General features: G+C 40.1%; 1 long non-coding RNA gene across 1 annotated transcript in view; it reads right to left on the bottom strand.

Annotated features, from left to right (window-relative positions):
* LOC134808486 (uncharacterized) overlaps positions 1-17,881 on the bottom strand; it is a 99,288-nt gene that overhangs the window by 67,236 nt on the left and 14,171 nt on the right. The window contains exon 2 of the long non-coding RNA XR_010151563.1: positions 7,506-7,595. This is a non-coding gene — a long non-coding RNA (uncharacterized LOC134808486). The remainder of the gene's footprint in view (positions 1-7,505; positions 7,596-17,881) is intronic.

The following is a 17,881-nucleotide window of genomic DNA, read 5'->3' as shown; positions in this document are numbered from 1 at the left end:
CCCATTTTGATTCCTAAATAAGATGGTTACAAAGATGAAAAGCTACATACTTCCCTCACATTGTGCCCACATGAAAATTCCTTGTGGGACCCAAGATCTTTACCCTAAAGTGGTTCTGTTAAAGTTCACCATAGCCATGTAAATTGATAGCTTATCTTCACAGGTACAGAGACAAAGGACAGAACTCAAAGTCGTCCCTTTGTTCATCTGAGACAAATGCATACGTAATTGTTTCCTCTGCCCTGTTGTCTATGTTATCTTGTGTAAAAATGCAGATTCACTGAGCCAGACAAAGGCATGAATGACTATTTCCCCCTACCCCATTCACATGAAAATTGTGTATTTCTCAGTATCCTACCCTTTCCCTTTTGAATGTTGAAGCACTCAAAATCATATTTAAAGAAAGGCATAGACCTATCTCCCCGGTGCATGTCCTTAACTTTGGCAAATAAGCCTCCTAAAATGATTTTTTTAATTAAAATAAATAAATTAGGAAAAATTCCACTTCTGGGAAGATGGAGTAGACATATCTTTCCCTAATTTCCCACTAAGCACAACTAAAACTCTGGACATTATATATAAAACAAACATGATAAGTCTCTGAAAGGTGATGAGGAGAAGGTAGGCTGGCTAAGTGCCTTAAGACTCAAGGAATGATGTGGTAGTGAGTTCTGTAGGGTTTCTTTTTGCCTCATATATCTTAAACTTGGAACTGAAAAAGCTGGCAAGCTGGAGATCCCGATGAACACAAACAACCACCACAATAACGAAAGCTTGCTCTCTCTAACAAAAGGGCCAAGAAAGGGGCAGCCTAGCAAGACAGAAAACTTGTACAGACTAACTGCTCTATTCCAATGAAAACCACAGAAAACATTACCTACATCAGCAAAGACCAAGTAGAGAGCCTAGACTTCTTCCTTTGTGAGACTCTTAACACACACCAAAGGGTGACATCAGAGAAGACCAAGTAGACACCTAAGATTTTCATCCCCACTGGTAAGTAATGAGATATGAACCCCCAGGGTCAGTGGAGACAAGTTAGGGAGCTAGACCTCCCACCCACATCCAGCAACAACAAAGAACCCCACAGCTCAGGTGTCCACAGAGGCTGAGTGAGGAACCTGGACTTCTACCCCTACCTGGCAGTAACAAGGCAGCACTCCTTTTCCACCTCTGCAAAAACAATGTCAGAGAAAGCTAGCGAAAACAGAAGATTTAAATATGGTCCAAATTTTCCTAACATAATACAAAAATGTCCAGATTAGAGTTGAAAATCACTCATCATGTCAAGAACTAGAAAGATCTCAAATGTAATGAAAAAGACAGTGAACAGATGCCAACATCAGGATGACAAAGACGTTAAAATTATCTTAAAGATATTTTAAAGAAGCCATGATAAAAATGCTCTAACGAGCAATTATGATCACGAAATACATCTAAAAAAAAACTTAAGAAACAGAAATTTTCCACAAAGAAGATGTAAAGAAGAACCAAATGAAAATTTTAGAACTGAAAAATACAATAGCTGAAATAAACAGCTTAGTAGATGGGTTCAACAGCAGAATGAGGGGACAGAGGAAAGAATCAGTAAACTTGAAGATAGAAAAATAGAAATAAGCCAATCTGAACAACAGAGAGAAAATATTCTGGAAAAAAAAAAAAAAGAACAGAGGGTTGGGGACTGAGGGGACTATGACAAACGATCTAATGTTTGGGTCAAAAGAGTCCTGGAAGAAAAAGGTCCAGGCTGAAAAAGCACTTGAAGAAATAATGGCTGAAAAACTTACCAAATTTAGCAAGAGACATAAATTTATAGATTCAAGAAGTAGAACAAATGCCAAATGGAATAAACCCCAAGAAAAACATGCCAAGACACATCAAAGTAATATTTTTGAAAACTAAAGACAAAAAAAAAATTCTGAAAGTGGCCAGAGAAAACCATAACATCTTACCTATTGAGGAAAAACAGTTTGAATGACAGCAGATTTCTCTTCAGAAAGCAAAGAGGCCAGAAGAAAGGGGTGTAATATTTTTCAAGTGCTGAAAGAAAGGAATTGTCAACCTAGAATCAATTCCTAGTAAAATAGCCTTATGACTGAAGTGAAAAATCAAGACAGTTTTGAATGAAGGAAAACTAAGAAAATTGTCACCAGCAAATCTACCCTAAAATAATAAAGGAATTTCTCAAAATAGAGACAAAACAATGAAAGAAAGAATCTTAGAATATCTAAAAGGGGCTGGGGCCAATGGCTCGCACCGGTAATCCCAGCACTTCAGGATGCCAAGGCAGGCAGATCATGTGAGGCCAAGAGTTGGAGACCAGCCTGACCAACATGGCGAAACCCCATCTCTACTAAAAATACAAAAATTAGCCAGATGTGGCGGTGTGGCCCTGTAATCCCAGCTACTCAGGAGGCTGAGGCACAAGGATTGCTTGAACCTCGGAGGCGGAGGTTGCAGTGAGCCGAGATCATGCCATTTCACTCCAGCCTGGTGACACAGCGAGACTCTGTCTCAAAAAAAAAAAAAAAAAAAAAAAAAAGATATCTAAAAGGAAGAAAGAACATGGAAAGAAGAAAATTACTAACTAAAAGATTTTCCTTCTTCTCTTGAATTTTCTAAATTAAGTTTGATGGGAAAAGCAAAAATTATAACACTGTGTGATATGGTTCTAAAGATATGCAGGGAAAATTCAGTACAGTTATAACTGGAAGAAGGTAAAGGGATATAAAGAGAGGGAAGATATCTATACTGAATTAACTGGTAAAATGACAATACTAGCAGACAGTGATAAATTATTTTATGTAATTTAATATTTAGAGCAATCACTGAAGAAAAATTCTAAGAAATAGACTCAACAACACTACAGATAAATCAATTGGAATTCTAAAAAATGTTCAAGTAACCCATAGGAAGCAGGAAAAGAAAACAAAGAAACAATGAAAAAACGGAGTAAACAAAATTTTAAAATGGCAGACTTAAGCTTTAACATATTTATAATTCTATTAAATGTAAATGATCTAAGTGCACCATTTATAAGACAGAGATTGGAAGAGTCTGTTTTAAATGGACAAAGTAGACAACATGCGAGGACAGATGGGCAATATAAGCAGGGAGGTAGAAATCGTAAGAAAGAACCAAAAAGAACTGCTGAAAGACAAAAACACTGTAACAGAAACGAAGGATGCATTTGATGGGCTTATTAGTAACCCATCAAAAGAAAGATAAGAGAGAAAAAAAACAGAAAAAAAATACTGGAACAACATTTCCACCAAATTAATGTCACACAGCAAACCATAGACCCAGGAAGTTCAGAGAACACCATGCAGGATAAATGCCAAAAACACTGCACCTAGGCCTATCATCTTCAAACTACAGAAAATCAAAGAGAGGAAAAACATGTTACTACAAAGAAACAAAGATAAGAAATTATATCCAACTTCTCTTCAGAAACCATGCGAGCAAGAAGAGAGTAGAGTGAAATAAAGTGTGGGGAAATAAAGCCCACAACCCAGCAACCTACAATTCTGTACCCTGTAAAATTATCCTTCAAAAGTGAAGGAAAAATACTTTCTCAGACAAACACATATTGAGGGAATTCGTTGTCAGTGAACCTGCCTTGCAAGAAATTTTAAAAGAAGTTCTTTAGGGAGAAGGAAAATAATGTAGTTCAGAAACCTGGACCTACATAAAGAAAGTATAAAGGTTGAAGAAAAAATACGTGAAGGGAAAATAAAAATGTTTATTTTTCTTATTCTCAATTGATTTAACAGATAAATTTGTTTAAAATAATAATAGCAACATTGTATTAGATATATATATGCACTTATATATAAATAAAATTAGTGACAGCAGTGATACGAAAAATGGAAAAGAGGAATTTGGATTATTTGTTATTATAAGGTATTCACACAACTTGTGAAGTGGGATATTGTTATTTAAAAGTACACTCAAATTAGTTGTCAATGTATGTTACAACTCTAGGGAAACCACTAAAAAATAAAAAAAGAAGTACAACTGATATGCCAAGAAAGGAGAGAAAATGGAATGTAAAATGCTAATTAAGACCACAAAAGATAGGAAAAGAGTGGAAGACAAAAGAAGAAAGAAAGATGAAAGGCAACAAATAGAAAAGTGTAACAAATATGGTAGATACGAATCCAATGATATCAATAATAATGTTGAATGTCAATGGTATAATATGAATCCAATTACACCAATAATAATTTTGAATGTCAATGATATAAATGCACCAACTAAAAGACAGTCATTGTCAGAGTGGATCAATAAACAAGACCCAACTATATGTTCTCTACCAAAAAAAACAAAAAAACAAACCCACTTAAAATATGAAGATAAAAATAGGTTAAAAGAAAATGGACAAAATATTACAAAGTAAGGTTAATCAAAAGAAAGCAGAAGTAGCCATATTAATTTTAGAAAAAGCAGACCTAAAAGCAGGGAAAGTGATCATGGATAAAGAAGGGCATTACATAGTGATAAATGGGTCAATTCTCCAAGAAGACATAACAATCCTTAACGTGTATGCCCTTAACATCAGTGTCAAACTATGAGACACAAAAACTGATAGAATTGCAAGGAAAAATAGATGAATACACTGTCATAGTTGAAGATTCAAAAACTCTTGATCATAAATGGGCAGATCCAGCAAGCAGTAAATCAGTAAGGACATAATTGAACTCAACAACACCATAAATCAACTGGATATAATTGATATCTCTAGACTATTTCATCCAACAACAGCAGAATACATATTCTTCTCAAGCTCACATGGGACATTCACCAAAATGGACCATATTCTGGGCTATAAAATACACGTAATTAAAAAAAACAAAAAACAGAAATCATTGAATATCTACTTTCAGACCCCAAAGTAATTAAACTAGAAATTAATGACAGGAAGATAATGGGATAATCCCCAACTACATAGAGATTAAACAACACCTTTCTAAATAATATATGGTCAAAGAAGAAAACTAAAGGGAAACTTTAAAATATTTGGGACTAAATGAAAATTAAAACATAACTAATAAAAATTTGTGGGATGCAGTGAAAGCAACACTTAGTGGGAAATTTACAGCACTGAATACACATATAAGAAAAGAAGATCTAAAAACAAACTAATTTCTACATTAGGAAGCTAGAAATAAAGAGTAAATTAAATTCCAAGTATACAGAAGAAAAGAAATAATAAGAATTAGAACAAAAATTAATTAAATTGAAAATAGGAAATTAACAGAAAAAAATCAATGAAATAAAAACGTGGTACTTTGAAAAGACCAGTAAAATTGATAAGCCTTTAGCCAGGCTGAGAAAAAAAGACAGGACATAAATTACTAATGTCAGACATGAGAGAAGGGACGTCACTATAGATCCCATAGACACTGAAAGGATGATAAATAAATACTATGAACAACTCTAGGCCCACAAATTTGGTAACCTAGATAAAATGGACCAATATCTTCAAAGACACAAGCTGCCAAAACTCACATAAGAAGAAACAGACAATCTTAATAGGTCTATATCTATTGAAGAGGTTGAATCAATTACCTCCAAAACAAAAAGCCTCAGGCCCATCCATATAGGTTCACTGGTGATTTCTACCAAACATTTAAGGAAGAAACTACACCAATTCTCTACAGCCACTTTCAGAAGATAGAAACAGAGGGAGGCTATGCATGTTTAGGGGCAGAGAGTATAAGGCAAATCTCTGCACCTTCCTCTCAATTTTGCTATGAACCTAAAACTGCTCTTAAAAATAAAGTCTTAAAAATTAAACAACAACAAACATTATTCAACCATATGTTATCCAAAAGAAATTTCTTCCAATATAATGATAAAGGCAGGTTGGCAGTAAAGGGATTTTTTAAAAATCATGCAAACATCAATCGAAGGAAAGCAGGAATGGCTATATAAACATAAGATGGAGTAGATATCAGAACAAAGAAAATTACCAGAGACAGAAAGAGACATATAATAATATAATAATAAAAGGGTCAATCCATCAAGAAGATATAGTAATTCTAAATATGTATGCACCTAACAACAGAGCTACAAGATGTATGAACACAAAACTGATAAAACTAAAAGGAGAAATAGAGAAATCCACAATTATAGTTGGAGATTTCAATGCACCTATCTGAACAATTTATGAAACAACTAGAAAGAAAATCAGCAAGTATAGAGAGAAGAATTCAGCAATACCATCAGTCAACAAATCTAAACGACATTCATAGAACACATCGCTCAACAGCAGAATATATATTCTTTCCAAGTGTCCACAAAACATATACCAAGATAGGACATATTACCAGCCATTAAAAAAATTCACATATTTAAAAGAATTAGACTCATACCAAGTGTATTCTCTAACCACAGTGGAATTCAACAAGAAATCAAAAGCAGAAAAATAACAAGAAATTTCCAGACACTTAGAAACTAAACAACACATATTTAAATAATCCCTGAGTAAAAAATAAACTCTGTAGGAAAAAATGTTTTTAAATATATTAAAATGAATAAAAATTAAAATACAATATATCCAAATTTTAGGGACACAGCTAACATAGTGCTGAGAGGGAAATTTATAACATGAAACGCACACGTTAGGAAACAGGAAAAGTCTCAAATCATTAATCTGGGTTCTTAATCTAGAGAAAGAAATGCAAAATAAATCAATAGCAATCAAAAAGAACAAAATAATATGGATAAAAGCAGAAATTAATAAAATCGAAAACAAAATATAGAGAAAAATCAACAAAACAAAGAACTGGTTCTTTAAAAACACCAACAAAACTGACAAATCTTTAGAAAGACTAAAAACAAGAGAGAGATGCAAATTACCAATATCAGGGTTGAAACAAGGAATATTACTACAGTCTCTGCAGGATTATACAGACAGATAATAAGGCAATATGAGAAAGTATTCAACATGCATAAATTTGACAATTTAGATAAAACTGATCACTTCCTTAAAAAATATAAATTACCACAACTCGCCCAATATAAAATAGATCATGTAAATAGCCCCATAGTTCTTAAGGAAATTTAATTTATAATTTTAAAACTCCCAAAGAAGAAATCTCTAGGACAAGGCAGTTTTACTGGATAACTCTACCAAACTCTTTAAAAAGAATGAACACCAGTTATATACAACCTCTTCCAGAAAATAGAAGAGGCAAGAACATTTTCCAATTCATTTTATGAGCCTAGTATTACCCTCATGCCACATTCAGATAAATGCCTTGTGGGGTTTATTCCAGGCATGCAAGATTGCTCCAATATTAGGAAACTAATCAATGTGATCCAACATATTAACAGCCTAAAGAAGGAAAACCACATATTCCTACCAATCAATGCAGAAAAAGCATTTGACAAGATTCAATACCCATTAATGTTTAAAAAATTCTCAAAAAATAGAAATAAAGGGGAAGTTGCTCAACTTGATAAAAGGATCTACAAAAAGCTACAGCAAACATTCTTACCTGTGAAAGATTGAATGCTTTCCTCCTAAGATTAGGAACAAAGGCAGGATGTCTGCTCTCATCACTCTTACTCAGCATAGACTGGAAGTTCTGGTCAATACAATAGAAAAGAAAGGTAATGAAAGGAAGAAATAAAAGTCACCCAATTTCTGGATGAGGTAATTGTCCACATAGACGATCCCAAGAGATATATTAAAAAAACTCTTAAGAATTTACAAATGTGTTCAGGAAAGTTGAAGCATACAAGATAAACATACAAAAATAACATTTTTCTATATAGTGCCAAAGAACACACGGAGATTGAAATTAAAAATACAATAGCATTTACAATTGTTCAAAGGAAAATAAAACATTTAGGTGTAAATCTAACAAATCACTTACAGGAATTGTATGCTGAAAACTATATAATGCTGATAAAGGAAATCAAAGATGATATAATAAATGGAAATGCATATTATGTTCATGGACTGGAGTCTCAACGCAGTAAAGATGTCAATTCTTCCTAAGTTAATATACAGAGTTAATGCAATTTTTGTCAAAATTCCAGGAATTTGCCATATAAATTCTCAAATTATATGGAATTTTGTTTTAGTTATATTTATATGAAAAAGGAAAATCACTGGAATAACTAAAGCAAAAGTTCAAAAAAGAATAAAGTGGGATAAATGAGTTTACTCAATTTCAAGACTTACTATTTATAGTGACAGTTATCAAGACTGTGTGGTATTGGCAGAGGGACAGACATACATAGATCAATAGAACAGAGCAGAGAACCCGGAAATAGACCCATACAAGTATGTCCAACTGAGTTTTAACAAAGCAGCAGAAGCAATTCAACAGAGTAAAGATAGCCTTTACAACAAATGGTACTAGTGCAATTGGACATCCAGAGGCAAAAAAAAAAAGAATCTTGCCCTATCTTATACAAAAATTACTCAAAATACACCATGGGCTAAAATGTAAACTGTAAAATTATAAAACTTGTAGAAAAAAAGAACATAACATAAAATATTCAGGGCTAAGGATAGGAGAAAATTCTTGAACTTGACACCAAAAACATGATCCATACAAGGAGAAACTGACATTGGACGTCATCAAAAACACTTTTGTTCCGCAAAAGATCCTGTTAAGAGGATGAAAACAAGCTATAGAGTGAGCAAAAATATTTGCAAACTACCTATCTATATTTATATAACTCATGTAATTAATCAGTAAAAAAGGAAACAATCCTTAGAAATTGGGCCAAAGACATGAACAGACATTTTACCAAAAAGGATGTACTAATGGCAAATAAGCACATGAAAAAATATTTAATGAGCTTAGCCATTAGGGAAACGTAAATTAAAAGCACAATAAATTATCACTAACTATCTAATCAGAATGGCTAAAATAAAAATTGGTGATGACAACACCAAAGCTGGTGATGTGGGGAAATTCAGTCACTCACAGATGGCTGGTGGGAGTGTGAAATGATACAGTTAAAACCAGCCGGAAGTTTTATACAAATCTAAACATGCAACTAGCATTGCACTACTTGACATTTATCCAAGAGAAATGAAGACTTATATCCACCCAAACGCTTGAACATGAATGTTTATAGCAGCTTTGTTTGCAATTGCCGCATATGGAAAACAGCCCAGATGTCCTTCAGTGGGTGAATAATGAAACCAGCTGTGGTACATCCATACCATGGGATAATGCTGAGCAACAGCAAGGAACAGACTACTGATCCATGCAGCACCCTAAGTGGATCTGTGAGTCCATTTATCATATACTATTCTTTTTTCTTTCCCTTTTTTTTTTTTTTTTTAGACAGTGTCTCACTCTGTCACCCAGCCTGGAGTGCAGTGGCATGATGGTAACTCACCGCAGCCTCAACCTCCTGGTCTCAAGCCGGGACTACAGGCGTGTGTTACCATGCCTAGCTTATGTAACACTCTTTAAATGACAAAATTATAGAAATAGAGAGCATATTAATGTTCATCAAGGGTTAAGGAGGGGGCAGGGAGCTGGCGGGAAGCAGGTGTAGCCATAAGGAAATGGAACCGTTCTGCATCTTGACTACATCACTGTCAATATCCTAGCTGTGATATTATGCTACGGTTTTGAAAGATGTTACCATTGGAGAAAACAGGTAAGGAGATTTCTTTGTGTTATTTCTTACAACTGCACGTGAGTCTACAATGTTCTCAAAATAAAAAACATAATTAGAAAAAAATAAATGGCAGAAGCCACATATATAATAGTGGACAAGACACCAGCAACTATGGAAAGGCCAGGGTGACAGTAATAGATTTAAATGCAGGCTAATGCTGAAGTTTGTGTTAATTCAAATGCCATGAACAACAATACTGTTAGCAATGTTGGTTAACAAAAGGTTCACAATTCTCAATAAAATTCTGAACCAAACAATAATCTTTTCTCTCAAATAACACAGTATTTGCATTCTTGGAAAATACTAAGTGTATTAAAACTACGCAAAACTGACTTTGTGTTTATATGTAACATGGAGTTAAATTCTAGGCTCACTGAATAAAACCCCAAATGTGACAACCAAAAATGCCCCCAAAGGGAAGTACGTTTTCCCTGCATTAATACCCGTTGCTCTACCCTCCAGCATTATCTGGAGACCACTGGTGAAGCAGGTATGTGAATCCATCTGTCTTTTATTAAACTAGGCATTAAAAAGACTTGTGAAATATTTTCTACATTTGCGAAATTACGTAAAACAATATCACTTTTCTCAATTTTTTTTCTGTTTCGGGAAATAGAGCTAGAGAGTAATGAAGTTCAGAAATCAGAAAGTTTGAAAATCGCTGCTCTCAGGCAAGTGCCCCATCTTCCCCCCTTGATATTGACAGCATCTAGTAACATGACTAAAACATGATAGGTGCTACATAAACACCTTTATTGAGCGGAACAAAGAGACCAGCTAGAAGACCAGAAAACCCCACTTCACCAGAACACTCCAAGTATTCCCTTGAGTACCCAGGATTCAATGAGTAGAGCAAAGGCTCCCACGGCTGGGGATCTTCCTTGTGTAACTGTGCCTCCCCTGGCGCCCTGGACAGTGTCTTCCATAGAGCTCCCACTTCCCATTTCACTTGAGACCCAGCCCAATTCCAGAGCCTGCCCAAGGTCACAGCTGAGAGAGAAGGACCCAGGGCTTTTGCCTCCAAGCCTCCGGCTTCCCCACCAGCCTTTGCTGCCCTAGCGGTGGCACTTTCACCCTCTCCTCTGATTGGCCGTGGAAATAGACAAGGCCTTGTCAAAGCTGTGGCTAGTGGGTTTCATGATTCTTTCTCATGTAGGACTCTGCCCCGGGATGAGGGGAGCTCGCTAGAGAAATGGCTGCAAAAGCTGGGCTCTTGCTTCTCAGTCAGGAGACAGCCCTTCCTGGGGAAAGGACTGGGCACCAGCCAGAATGGAGAGGAGAGCCCTCCGTCTCATTGGTCCCGTGTGGAGAACCCTGACTAATGCAATGTCCTCTGATAAAACTAGCTGGAATATGTCCTTCGAATGTGCCGCAGTGACTGTCTTCTTCTCAGGTCTGTATGGCACCTACATGTTTTCTCCAAGCCTCAAACCCTCCAGTCGGCAGGGCCACCTGAAAGCCCAGGCACAGGAGCGCTGGCCCAAATTTCAGATGGTCACATGACTTTTCCATGCTTAGGAACATGTTTTCCTGCTCCCCACAGACAATCCATTATAGTATCAGGAGGAGAAAATTCTAGAATAAATCCATTCTCAATTCCCTGCATCCCTTTTGATGGTGCTCACACTGCGAAAGCTAATTGGGCAGGGTAACAGTGGGGCGAGGCACCCCATACCCCAGCTGCAGTTTACTCATTGAGTTAAGGATGGAAGCTTCCCTCTGTTTCTTCACCTGAACAAAAACCAATATTAAACCTTAATCTCCGGGCCTAGGAACATTTTACATTTGACCACTGTGACCCTCCAAAAGGCTGGGAGCAGGACATCCTGAAAATCAAACGAGTTGAGGCGAAAAATAATGTAGAATTGAGGAGTCTTCAATTAAGCTGTTTTGTAAAATGAGTCTAATGATTGATTTCTGCACAGCTGATCAGACAGGTCTTGAGGTTTATTCAGTTCTAGCAATAAGATGTCTCAGTACCCTGTTGGTGTGTGTGTGTAGTGGGGACAAGGAGGTGGCCTACTATCGTCATATCTGGTGTGTTTGCTTCCCTGGAGGTAATCATCACTCAACAGAAAGTAAAGCTCAAAGACCCCAAAAGTCCTAGATATCCTCAGAGCTATTAATTGTTTTTGTTGTTGTTCTGCAGTAGAACCAGAAAAGTTGGTAAGGAAAGGTCTGGAAGAGGGAGTTCCAGCCTCCCTCCAGGCCCTGCCTCCGATGCCAGACGCGCTGTAGAAAGCTGTAAACTGCTCCACAGTCCCACGCATGGGGAGAGAGATCCTGTTACCCTGACTTGCCTTCAGATCACCTCATGTCTTCTGAAAGCTGAGCTGCCTGTCATTTTATCGGGACTATTTTGACCGCAGAGGCCTCTGAATCGCCCACTTGGCAGGATTCGCCAGGCTTCTTGCTAAGCCCAGCCCAAGGTTCCCCGCAGGGGTTCACTCCACCATTTAATTATATGTGGTTTGAGAAGTCTGCAATAATCCTCTGAAACTGGACGGCCGTTTTGTTCTCCTCTCACGGCAGAGGCTCCTAAAACAGGCCAACCAATCTTCATTTGTTCTGTAAGCAGTGAGGGGCAAGGATAACACAAAGGTTCTACCCAGGTTCCCAGCTCCCGGGGAACGCGTGGCAAGGGGCACAAATATCATCAAGAGGTAAGGGGTCCCCACCCGTGGGTGCGCAACACACAGCTCACAAAGTGGAAGGCTGGGAGTCCAATCCAGCCTACAGACACTTAGTCTCTGACAAATTTTGATTTTTTTTTCTCAATTTGCTTGGAAATTTTAAGAGTTAAAACATTTTACATTAAGATCTGTATTTCTGGCCTCTCTTGAAAAATTGGGAGATTTAGCAGCTCCAGGCTGCATTCCCCAAGGCAACTGAGGGCTGGAGCTGAGGAATCATCGCCCCCTTCAGACGGGGCAGTGGATCTCAGAGCCTGGTCCTCATCAGTAGCAGCCACATCACCTGGACACTTGTTAGAACTGTGGAGTCTGAAGGCCGGGTGGGGTGGCTCACGCCTGTAATCCCAGCACTTTGGGAGGCCGAGGTGGGCGGATCACAAGGTCAAGAGATGGCCAACATGGTGAAACCCTGTCTCTACTAAAAATACAAAAATTAGCTGGGCGTGGCGGTGCCTGCCTGTAGTCCCAGCTACTGGGGAGGCTGAGGCAGGAGAATTGCTTGAACCAAGAAGGCGGAGGTTGCAGTGATCCGAGATTGCGCCACTGCACTCCAGCCTGGTGAAAGAGCAAGACTCTGTCAAAAAAAGAAAGAAAGAAAGAAAAAGAAATGTGAAGTCTGCAAAAATCAAACTTGCAGAAGATGAGAGGAGAATGGTAACTACCAGAGACTGGGGACGGGGAATGGGGATGGGGAGATGTTGACCAAAGGCGTTCACAGTTTCAGCTGGACAGGAGGACTAGGTTTTTGAGATCTATTGTATGATATGGTGACCATGGTCAATAATAACGTAATATATTTAAAAATTACTAGAAGAATAGATTTCAAATGTTCTCACTACAGAGAAATGATACATATGTGAAGTGATGGATGTGTTACTCTTTAGCTTGATATAATCATTCCACAATGTATACATGTATCAAAACATCATATTTTACCCCATAAGTATATGCAATTGTTATTTGTCAATTAAAAGTAAAAATTCAAATTAGCCATGCATGGTGGCATGCGCCTGTACTCCCAGCTGCTTGGGAGCCTAAGCCCAGGAGGCGGAGGTTGCAGTAAGCCGAGACTGCGCTACTGCACTCCAACCTGGGTGTCAGAGTGAGACTCTGTCTCAAAAACAAAAACAAACAAACAAACAAACAAATCCAAATAAACAAGAAAGAGAAATGCACGTTTTCAACCCCAGAACCACTGCCTCAGACACTCCGGCGTAGGGCCCAGCACTCTGTGTTCTGACAAGCCCTGCAGGGAGTCTGATGCTTGAATTTGAGGATGGCTGAGACCGAGCCTGGGTACTGTTTCCAAAGTGCCCACTGTGCCCTGATGCCTACTCCCAGCCTGGATCTACATCAAGTGTTGATGCTACCAGCCTCTGTGTTTGTGACTCCTAGCTTCACTGCTTTTGCATTTTGTATTTTGCATTTGCATTTTGTATTTGTATTCCACTCAGCTGGAATAGTTGGCAGCAATGTGCCTTGTTCTCTGCATACAAGGGGTGATGGGAGAAGGCTCTGATGTGCCTCCAGGCCAGGCTACAAAGTCAAAAGTCAAGCAGCAAGCGCTGAAGGCTCAATGCATGAAGACCCAAAAGAAGCTGAAAAGAAGAGAGGTGGCAGGAGAAGGCCCTGGATCGATGCCACCTGGATCTAGTCACTTTCATCCCCATATACATGTGACTTGGTGCAGCTGTAAGTGGCTATGTGCATATTTACGTGTTTCTAATATTTGTCCTGGGTTGTGTATTTTTCTGCCTGCTCTTCTGTCTCTACTTCAGAAGACACTTCCCTCTCGACAACCCAGGGCAAGGGCTGGGCCCTTACATCCTCTAAGCCCAGGGGTCTGCTGGGCAAACACTCACGGCCACCACAAAGATGGAGTGGAGCTGATCTGGCCGGGCTCTCAGCAAGAGGGTGCAGAGGAAAATGTAGGCAAAAGCCAGGAGAGCTGTATGGACACCTGGATCATGGCTGCCACTGATAAAATGGGCAAAAAAATGACAGCCCACTGGTTTGAAAAGGGGAGCAGAGCAGGCCTGAGCTGCCAAGGTCAAGGACAGGTGGGATTTGCTGTAGTGCCGCAGCCTGCCCATGGTGCTTGGCACAAAGCAGACACAGCCTAAGTATTTGCCGGAAAGAAGAAATAAAACAGTGTGGCACTGAAGTTGGGCTGAGGGGGCCCTGACATTTGCTCACTTACTCATTCCTCCATCTGTTCACTCACTGCATGTGGCGCTTTTGTACCAGGCCCTGCTCCAAGCACAATCGGGAGCCAGGGATTCAGTGACACACTCAGCTGAATGGAGAAAGCAAAGAATTTCCATTAACACCTGCATAACATGCAGGTGCAGGACGGGCTGCCAGGTGCCAGGAGCTCTCATGTCATTTCATTTAAGTGGCTGCTCCTTCCTCAGCTGATCTAGGTTCCCGCAGCATCACACCGACCCCCTAGGTATGATCTGGGCCTCCCCTGCTTGAGGAAAGAAGGAAGAAGATAGGAGGACCTCATCTGTACCCATGTGGAGCTAGGAGCCTTAGACTCTGACTGCCCTGAGAGCCGTGGGCAACATGTTCATTTATATTGGAAAGATAATAATTACAACGAATATTATTATGGTAGCAGCAGCAGGAGTAACAGTAAGAGCTGCCTTTATTGCCTGATGTATTAATCCATTCTCACACTGCTATAAAGAAGTACCTGAGACTGGGTAATTTATAAAGAAAAGAGGTTTAATTGCCTAACAGTTCCACAGAGTGTACAGAAGGCATGGCTGGGAGGCCTCAGGAAATTGGTGGAGAGTGGTAGAAGGGCAAGGGAAAGCAAGCACATCTTCACGTGGCAGCAGGAGAGAAAGAGAGCAAAGGGGGAAGTGCTACGTACTTTCAAACAACCAGATCTTGTGAGAACTCATTCACTATCACGAGAACAGCAAGGGAGAAATCCTCCCCCATGATGCAATCACTTCCCACCAGGTCCCTCCCCCAACATTGGGGATTACAATTCAACATGAGATTTGGGTGGGGACACAGAGTCAAACCGTATCACCAGAGTTCTCACTAAGATATAGGCCAATGAGTCAGGCATATTTTCTGCATTTGGTCATTTTCTCATCACAACAGTCAAAAGGATTAGATATTTTGATCTTATTTTACAAATGAAGAAGCTCAGTATTAGGGAGTTTGGGTGTCAGGCATCTTTTCAAATCCAGTGAGGTACATTAGAAGAGCCAACCCTATATAAGAGACGGCAAAGAAAAGAAAACAAAATTAGAGTCCAAGAACCTAAGTCTAAACCTCACTTGGCTCCATTAATTATTAGCTACAGACCACCACATACAGCTGCCCAGGTTGTCTACTGCATCACAACCCCAGGAGATGCTTTTCACGGAGAGAGCAGTGTGAGTGCTCTCTCAGGTTGTGCAACCTGGTGGCCCTTGTTAGTTCTGTGGCCACCTAACCTCCTGTCAGGGTATCGTGAGGGTTCAAGGAGATGTCTGCACCAAGTCTTTGTGTGCAAAGCCTGTGGCTCCAGGGATTCCATACCTGTCTTTCCACTGGATGTCTTCTTGGTGGGGAATCTGCTGCAGGTCACCAGGATTAGCCAAGCCCTGGCTGGCAGAGACAAACATTCTCAGAATGTCAGTTTCCTGCCTTCTGTGGAATGCGGCAGCCTGGAGACAAACAGGAACCGGAGCCAAGGACTCGTGTCTCTGGCCGCAGCTCTTCATTGTTAAATGCTCTCTTCACAGCCATGGGCTAACAGAGAAGCCACCAACAGGTGGTTCTGCTTTGCAGCGTGATGGAAACTTAGGCCCATCCCCTCCTCGTTTACAGTGCGTTCCAGCACCAGCCATCCTTGTGACAAAAAGATACCCAAGAAACAGCAGAGAGCCAAGACTCTCATCAATAGAGAGCTGCAAGCTTCCCCCCATGGAGCTGAGAATGGGGTACTGAACAGGGTCTGAACCCAGCACAAACTCTTCATGGGATTTGGTAGCACTGGGCTTCCAGAGGGCAAAAGAAGCTTCCAAACAGACAAAAATATAATGGCAGGTTTATGTTCTTCCTGGGAAATCTGATGACAAGTTCTCATGGAATGAAAGAATTGGCCTAAAATATGACTTGGCTCCAGGTACAAACATCAGTGTTGGTCAGCCCAGGGATCCTAACTTAGCCAAGAATTGAGGAACCACATATAAGAAGCCTCGAGGGGCATGGTCCCTCCTGCAGTGCTGTGTCCTGGAATTCATCCCCAAGCCACTGTGACCTTTCTCCTATATTACCTTGTTGCTATTCCCATGCACACAGCTCTCACTGGCTTGTTTTTTTGCCCGAGGCCTTCAACAAGGCTCACCTGCTCTCAGAAAAGCACTATGGATACTAGGCTTGCTTCTCATCTAAGGATACCCCTGTTGGGGAGGGAGCCACCAACACAGCATGCTGGGGCTGAGCCGAGACCCCCTCCTCGCAGCTGGTGGACTGGGGATGAAGACCCCCAAGCTGGGCCTGGGGATTTGGGGTTGGGACTTGGAAATGCCTGATAGGATTTGTCACACACACTTGAATTGAAAACATGTCAGCAAGGAAGTTCAAGGTTGAACAGAGTCTCTTTAAGGTCTGACCTTTGGTCTGCCTAGAGAGCCACGTGGACGGGGAAATGATAATGAGAGAAGGGGGCCCAGAAAGAAAGAGGGGAAAGGCTCCTTCCTGGATTCTCTCTGGATTTCCCATTCCTGGGTCCAGGTCTTCCTGAGCTTTCCATTCCTTTAGGCTCCCCATGTCCTTAAAATAAATGCACCCCATTTGCACACTTTTCTATTTTTTGCCTGTTTGAGAGGATCACCATTACTGGGAGGTGACAACTTGCCCTGACTTGAACCTCCAGCAGTCACAAAGCAGTGCAAGGATGTGGAAGCCCCAGTTTCCGACATCATCTCCCAACTTTATGCTTAAAACATAGGGCACATATGTGACAACTCCCATGACTGTTTAATGACAGTCAGGACATCCATGTTCCTCATCCTTGTTCATCTTTGCACTATCCTTTTGAGGCAATTGTTGTTCCCAGTTTACAGGTAAAAACACTGAGGCTCAGAGAGGTTAAGCAACTTGCCTAAAGTCACACAGCTTCTGCTAATTCAGTGTATTCCTCAACTCATCCTCCAGTGCTAGAGACCCCTGGTCAGAAGGGCTTACAGAATTAACAAACCTTAGCCAGAGCAGGACTCTGAGGAGTTTACTAGTCTCATTAAGGCCCTGACACATGTTTTAAATTCATTCATTTTCTCAAGCTCTGGGGAAGGCTTGCAAAAGCAGCCCAGTGGATGGCAGCTGTGGAGACAGATCATGTCCTCGGGGCTTCATTCAGTGACTCACTCTCCTTGTCAGATTGAGCCCCTCTACTGCTGTGGCCGCTGCCTGGAGAAGAGGAGACGGCTCTGCCTGCTGCCGCCCCTGCCCTGGGTGGGAACCGCCAGGGCCACCTGCCATAAATGCAGCTCTCTAGGTCCCCTCTAAGATGGATGGAA

Source organism: Pan troglodytes, chromosome 16, assembly GCF_028858775.2.
Source record: "Pan troglodytes isolate AG18354 chromosome 16, NHGRI_mPanTro3-v2.0_pri, whole genome shotgun sequence".
NCBI lineage: Eukaryota > Metazoa > Chordata > Mammalia > Primates > Hominidae > Pan > Pan troglodytes.
The sequence above is the reverse complement of the archived record's forward strand: the minus strand, read 5'-3'. Positions and strand labels throughout refer to the sequence as shown.